This window comes from Hevea brasiliensis, chromosome 8 (genome assembly GCF_030052815.1).
Source record: "Hevea brasiliensis isolate MT/VB/25A 57/8 chromosome 8, ASM3005281v1, whole genome shotgun sequence".
Classification (NCBI taxonomy): domain Eukaryota; kingdom Viridiplantae; phylum Streptophyta; class Magnoliopsida; order Malpighiales; family Euphorbiaceae; genus Hevea; species Hevea brasiliensis.
Genome location: NC_079500.1, coordinates 21,959,785 through 21,967,525, shown reverse-complemented (window position 1 = coordinate 21,967,525; position 7,741 = coordinate 21,959,785). Strand labels below are relative to the sequence as shown.

At 40.9% G+C, this 7,741-nt stretch overlaps 1 pseudogene; it reads left to right on the top strand.

Annotated features, from left to right (window-relative positions):
• The first annotated feature begins 531 nt into the window (after positions 1-531).
• Positions 532-7,741, top strand: part of LOC131182102 (putative disease resistance protein At1g50180) — a 72,224-nt pseudogene continuing 65,014 nt past the window's right edge.

Here is a 7,741-nt window from a genome sequence, read left to right as displayed (position 1 = left end):
ACCTATAATTAAACTTTGAGATTGAAATGAAAACTTGTAATTTATTATCTATGAATTTCTATATGAATGCAATAGATGATACTTCATTTTTAGATCTCATAAATAATTGTAAATGATATGATACAAGAGAATATGATATGGAAATGTGTGAAATGAATATGAATATGTTAACACGTGATAGTGGAACCCGCCAGATGCTAATAAAACAAAGGAGGATCTGTCCGGGTCTCCACAGAAATAAGGTATATAAAAAAAAATTTCTACACATAAATTACCTTATTTAAATGACATTAAAATTTACAATAGATATGACAAGACAAGATAGGGTGCTCAGGCACCAAATGTGGCACTCTTGCTTGGCTATACAATAGACAGGTAAGGGGCGTCACATTTAGTGGTATCAGAGCAGAGGTTTAGGCGGTCCTAGACCTAGATGGATAGAAAGAAATAGTTGCATCACATGCATGGGCCTTTAGATAGAGTCGAGATGACACTAATGCAGATCTATTCTTTGTCTGTTTTATAGGATCGATGACATCTGATCCTTCAAAGCACGGACTTCCAAGACCGATAGAGGAGAAAGTAGAGAGTCACGCACCTGCACCTGCACCTGCGTTTAATCAGGGGTGCAATAGCAATAGAGCAGAACCATCGTTGGGTACTTTAGTAAGGACATAACAGACCTCCCTAGAGCAAATGACTCAATTGCTCCGTTAGGTCACTGGAGCTATGCCACCACCTCCCCAACTAGTATATAGGACCCCAGTAGAGAGAGTTAGAAATGATGAGCAGTTTAGGAGAGACAGGCAGTGCAAGAGAGGGTCTGGACTGGCGATCCAGTGCATTATGCTATAAGAGCAAGAGACCCAGGGGGTCTCTGGGTTAGATTCAGAGCAGAGAACAGAGGCAGAGGTTCCGATTTGCCCCGAGGAGAGGAGGTCAGATGAGTGTATCAATTGACAATTATGTGGGTCCTAGAGCACGGAGATCAATCCCGATGCCAGTTTGTGCACATCGTAGGAAGAATCACAGAGGAAAGTGTAGATTGCTAACGGGTGGATGTTTCAGATGTGAGTCCATAGAGCATTTTTTTTTTAGAGATTGCCCATGGAGGAGTGCTCCCACAGCTCCACCACAAACTCAGAAGTCTGCCCCGACAGTACAGAGGGGTAGAAGACCGATGAGACCAGAGATAGCTGGTACATCATAGAGAGCTTCAAGACTATAGAACACCCTGAGGCTAAAGTAGCATCCCGCATGTACGCTATGGCTCGAGAGGAGCCAAATCCGATAGACGTTATCAGAGGTATATTTCCTAATTATAATACCTTTAAGTATGTATTGATTGACCCTAACTATGTTCACCCCTATATATGCATTGTACCTCCTGTTGAAAGAGGATACTGATGATGGGTCAGAAGATGACATACTTGTCACCAACCCTTTAGGTCACCAGGTGATTGTAGATTATCAACCGAAAAGGATCGTGTTAAAGATAATAGATGGAAATGAGAAGGAGGCTGTATGTGAGATGAAAGAAGATGAGTACAGAACTGGTTGAAAAAAAAAAAAAAGATAGTCTATTGGGATATAGCGTGGTAACTATGCAATGCTCTTGATGTTTGTGCTGTAAGCTGCAGATTACAGTATCGACTTGGGACTATTGTGTAGAGCTACGTATTTCCAATAGTAAATCGAGATAAGGATAAGATTGTAGAACTAGGATTAATAAGACAGACTAAAAAAAAAAAGTAAAGTATTATAACACAAAAAGGTGAAAAGACAAGGAGATAGCGGTCCCTCGATTAATTACACTGTGTAAATTTCGAGGATAAAATTTTATTTAGAGGGGAAGAATTGTAACGTCCTCACCAAAAGTAGTCCGTACATTTTACTGTTCTGATGACTAATGTCTATTCGGACAGTTAAAATGTCTGGAACTACACTTAAACTATAGTGAGGATGCATAAATTAATGAAATAAATATTAAAAAAAATGTAGGAAAAATTTTGAGAAAATAAAATAAAATTTAGAGAATTTATTTATTTGGTACAAAAATAATAAAAATAACCCGATATGCACTATGAAGGGCACTTAGGTCATTTCACCCATAGAGGTAAATTTTGACATAAATGTCAAATTAAAATTAGGAAATAAAATAAATAACATAAATTATATTTATGAATTTGAATTTGAAAAATGAGAAGAGAAAGAAGAAGAAAAGAAAAAAAAAAGGAAAGAAAAGAAAAGAAAGGAAATAGATTTATGAAATTTAAAAACAATAAAGTACACATAAATATATATATATAAATACCCACAAAAAACAAAACCCCACCAACCATCTTTTTCTTCCTTCTTCTCTCTCTCTCTCTCTCTCTCCTCACCGTCCACCATGGGAGCTCTCTCCCTCCATTTTTGTCTTCCCTAAAGCTTGATTTTCCAAGCTTCCTCCTCACCAAAACCCATAGAACCCTTCATTAAAAATTTAGCCCACTCCATAAGGAAGCCATTGATAGTGAAAAGAAGAAGAAAAGTTGAAGTTTAACAAGTTACCCAAGAGGTTAGTGCACTAATCCCTCTTCTTCTCTTTATTAAACATGAAAAGCATGTTTAGCTAAGCATAAATACCATTAAAACAAATAGAAAATCTAGAGGAAAGAACCCTTGAATTTTTGGCAGCCATGGAACTTGAAGTTTATTGCTTTTAAGTGATGAAAAATGGTTCCATGAGAATGTGTAATTAGTTGAAATGTTTGGGTGTTTGATTGTGTAGTGTTTGTGTAAATTTGAAACTTTGAAAACTAGGATTTGTGTAAATATTGAGGACTTTGTGTAAAATGTTGAAATTGACCTATTAGGATGAGGTTGTTGCTTATAGAAGTGTATTGCATGCAAATTGAAGTAAGGAAGTTGGAGGAGATTGAGTTTTGGAAGTGTTAATTTTCTGCAGGTTGTGTTTGTTGAGGGCAGTGTACATTTTAGGCCATAAATAAAATTGTGTGACCCCAATTGGTATGAGGCCAATTGGAGGTGAAACTAGACCCAAAATAGCCCATATTCTATGAAGAAATCATGTCCAAATTCTATCCAAAACTTGACCTAAATTCTGCCTAAATTCGGATTACCCTGCAACCCAACCCAGAAAATGACCAAATGAACAGTACGTGTTCATTTGGTCATAACTCTCTCTATACTAGTCCAAATGACCTAAAATTTCACCCATGGAAAGTTTAGACATAGGGCTACACTTTTCATGGAGACCACTTAACCCAGTTTTACCTTTAACAAATTCAAATTGTTAGCACAAGTTGGGCCACTGAAACTGCCAACCCAGAAAATGACTAAATGAACAGTACGTGTTCAATTGGTCATAACTCTCTCTATACTGGTCCAAATGACCTAAAACTTCACCCATGGAAAGTTTAGACATAGGGCTACACTTTTCATGAGGACCACTTAACCCAGTTTTGCCTTTAACAAATTCAAATTATTAGCACAATTTGGGTCACTGAAACTGCCAACCCAGAAAATGACCAAATGAACAGTACGTGTTCATTTGGTCATAACTCTCTCTATACTAGTCCAAATGACCTAAAATTTTACCAATTGAAAGTTTAGACATAGGGCTACACTTTTTATGAAGACCACTTAACCCAGTTTTGCTTTTAACCAAATCAAATTGTTAGCACAAGTTGAGTCACTAAAACTGCCAACCCAGAAATTATCCAAAATACTGTTCCTTTGGTATGCTTGACCAGTTTTGGCAAAAATGCCATAACTTGGTCTCCAAAGCTGCAAATTGAGTGAAACTAGTGCCAAAAGTTTTATAAGACATAGCACAACAATTTTTATGTTTTGACCAAGCTCTAGAAACCATTGCATCCTAGGGAAAATATTAGCCAAATTTAGGAATTGAAATCTAGAAAATGTTAAGTTGAACCCAGAATGCCATTTGATACCTGTGTGTTCATTTGGCCATAACACCCACTAGGAAATTCCATTTGAGATTTGCCAATATGATCTAGAAACATGATACTTAGGGCTACAATATTGATTTAGACACCTTTGCCAAATTATAAGTGTAAAGACCCTAAAAAGAGGGTCAAACATAATGCCCTGAAGCTGATTTTTGCCCTTATACGACTGAGAGTCCAGGTTAATACATTGACCATAACTCACTATACCAAGTTTGAAAAATTATGAAATTGTACCTGGGAGTCCCATAAGGGGGCTAGATTGTAACACCCTAGGCAAATCCCACATCGACAAAACACGAGAGAGATGCTGGGTTTATAAGTTGGTGGTTCATAACCCCTAGTGACGCGTTTTAAAACCGTGAGGGATTCAACCCAGAGTGGACAATATCACTAGTGGGCCAGGCCGTTACATTTGTGGTATCAGAGCCGCTCCGCGTGCAACCTTGAACGATGGTGGGGAAAACCTCAGCGAGGACGCTGAGTCCCATAAGGGGGGTGGATTGTAACACCCTAGGCAAATCCCACATCGACAAAACACGGGAGAGATGCTGGGTTCATAAGTTGATAGTTCGTAACCCCTAGTGACGCATTTTAAAACCATGAGGGCTTCAACCCAGAGTGGACAATATCACTAGTGGGCCAGGCCGTTACATTTGTGGTATCAGAGCCGCTCCGCGTGCAACCTTGAACGATGGTGGGGCAAACCTCAGCGAGGACGCTGAGTCCCATAAGGGGGGTGGATTGTAACACCCTAGGCAAATCCCACATCGACAAAACACGGGAGAGATGCTGGGTTCATAAGTTGATAGTTCGTAACCCCTATTGACGCGTTTTAAAACCGTGAGGGCTTTGGCCCAGAGCGGACAATATCACTAGTGGGCTGGGCCGTTACATTTGTGGTATCAGAGCCACTCCGCGTGCAACCTTGAACAATGGTGGGGCAAACCTTAGCGAGGACGCTGAGTCCCATAAGGGGGGTGGATTGTAACACCCTAGGCAAATCCCACATCGACAAAACACGGGAGAGATGCTGGGTTTATAAGTTGGTGGTTCGTAACCCCTATTGACGCATTTTAAAATCGTGAGGGCTTCGACCTAGAGCGGACAATATCACTAGTGGGCCGAGCCATTACATTTGTGGTATCAGAGCCGCTCCGCGTGCAACCTTGAAAAATGTGGGGCAAACCTCAGCTACGACGCTGAGTCCCATAAGGGGGGTGGATTGTAACACCCTAGGCAAATCCCACATCGACAAAACACGGGAGAGATGCTGGGTTTATAAGTTGGTGGTTCGTAACCCCTAGTCATGCGTTTTAAAACCGTGAGGGCTTCAATCCAGAGTGGACAATATCACTAGTGGGCCGAGCCGTTACATTTGTGGTATCAGAGCCGCTCCGCGTGCAACCTTGAACAATGGTGGGGCAAACCTCAGCGAGGACGCTGAGTCCCATAAGGGGGGTGGATTGTAACACCCTAGGCAAATCCCACATCGACAAAACACGGGAGAGATGCTGGGTTCATAAGTTGATAGTTCGTAACCCCTATTGACGCATTTTAAAACCGTGAGGGCTTCGGCCTAGAGCGGACAATATCACTAGTGGGCCGGGCCATTACAAGGGGCTAGGTAAATAATATGGACAAGCAAGGAAAATCTAAGGGATAAATATAGGCTTCAAGTTGGCTACAAGGGGTATACATTTTAATTAAGGGTGGCTAAGGCTTAGTAAGGCTATAGCAAAGAATGCCTTAATCATTTCTTCATTAAGCATATGCTAGGATTTCACCTTGATAGGTCCAAGAGACATGTTCTAGAGCTGCTGAAGCATTCTTAGGTTTGCTTGTATTTCAAAAAAATTTTTCTCCTAATTTCACAAGTTCAATGTGGCAGATTAATGGCTATGAAGGGGTTTAACTAGTCTAGTTCCACTAAAGAGATTAGGTATTTCACAGACAACATGTTAGAATCCCTTTTTGTCTATCCAGATATGTTCATTCCTCTATCCCGTGGAGTCCAATTATTAGCTTACTAGAAATTGGTTATAGTTCTAAGTTTCACAATTCAAAGTTTAAAATTTTCAAAAATTTTCAATATTTTTCTAGTTTCTGGAATTTTGATACACAAGAATATTATAGCTGAATTTAAACAATGTAATGATATACATGTAATAATATGCACTGCATTTCTAGTTTCTGGAATTTTGATACATAAGAATATTATAGCTGAATTTAAACAATGTAATGATGTTCATGTAATGACATGCACTGTACTTATAGCCCCCTAAACTTAAACCTGACATTGTCCTCAATGTTAACATAATATGCAAAATTAGAGAAAATGTACACAAATTATAATAAAGCATATTATTTATTAAGTATTGAAAAGTTTGGACATAAAGCAAATAAAAGAGACCTACGATTGCAATCTAGGACTAAGGTATTCAAAATTTTACAATAAAGAACCTATCCTATAGTCTTAGGTCTAAAAGGTCTCTGATGGTGATGATAGTGATGCTATCTCCTCTTCATCGACCCTCTCCATTAGCATGTCCAACTTATTGTGGGCTTCAAGGAGGTTGTCCTCGATTGCTTGCATCCTGTTGTTGATTGTGGTCTCCATGCGCTGTAGGTATGTGAGTACGGGAAGTGGGTGGTAGTGTGTATGGAAGCATTCGAGCAGGGGACTCCTGAAACATGGGCTCTTGAGTTTCCACTTGTGGCTACGAAGTCTCGCCAGGTCCTTCTTGTGCTTCGTCTCTCTGAGGGATGGCATTCCCTTCGGCATCCAACAGGTAGCAGGTGTTGCCCACCTTCTTACATATCCCCATGGATATGCAAATCAAAATCTATTCTTGATGTTCCAATGACAGAACGCAGCCTGTGATGTCCTGGAACGAATCTGAAGTGGAGCACAATGGTTGTGACAAGGCCACCAAGCACGATGTGCCCGGTAGGCTGATGACAGAGGCGGCAGAGGTGGTTGCACAAAAAGAGTCGCTGCTGCAGCGTTGCCCAGTGACCATACACCACAAGAAGAATAGCTCATTTGCATTCACCACACCAAGGCTATCACCACAGCCCATGATGGTGTAGGCTACGAACCGATGCATGTAGCGTAGGGCTGGACTTGTGATGCCCATAGATTTTGGACTTGCTAGAGTTATACGGCTCCGTGTTCAGGGCAATGGAACTCCAGAAGTTGCTGTTGTTATAAAACATGCAGTTCCTAGAGATCTCTTGGTGGCTAGCGCTATCAAAGCTAAAGATGGCTTTGAACTCATCTATGTTCATTACCCGATCGACACCCAGGAGGTGAAATTCAATTATGCCTCTGTCTTCCCTGTCGGTAGGCCATAAGGTGGCCTTAAAACTACCCAAAAACTCCAATGTGGTGTCCCGGTATGCTGGGAACTGGAGTTGGGCAAACCTTGTCCACCCAATGCTATCAAGTAGCCCGATTTTCTCTAGCAATGCAAAATCTATGTATTTAGTGGAGCTTATTTTCTGGGTGTGAAGCCAGGTGCACATTGCCTTGTGGGCATCATCACGAAATCCCTAAGGAATGGAGATTTTCGGTTAGGGAGCGGCTTGTGGTTGGTGTCACGGTGGAGGATGGGCTAGTTGAGAGAGTTAAGGAGAGGCTACCCTTGTTCTTGGGTGTTGGGGTGCCGGCTGAGGGGGAGAAGGTGAGGATTCCCCTCCGTGCCTTGAGGAAGATCCCATTCTTCGAGCAGATCTCTTTACAGGGGCCATTGATGAGTTTTTGG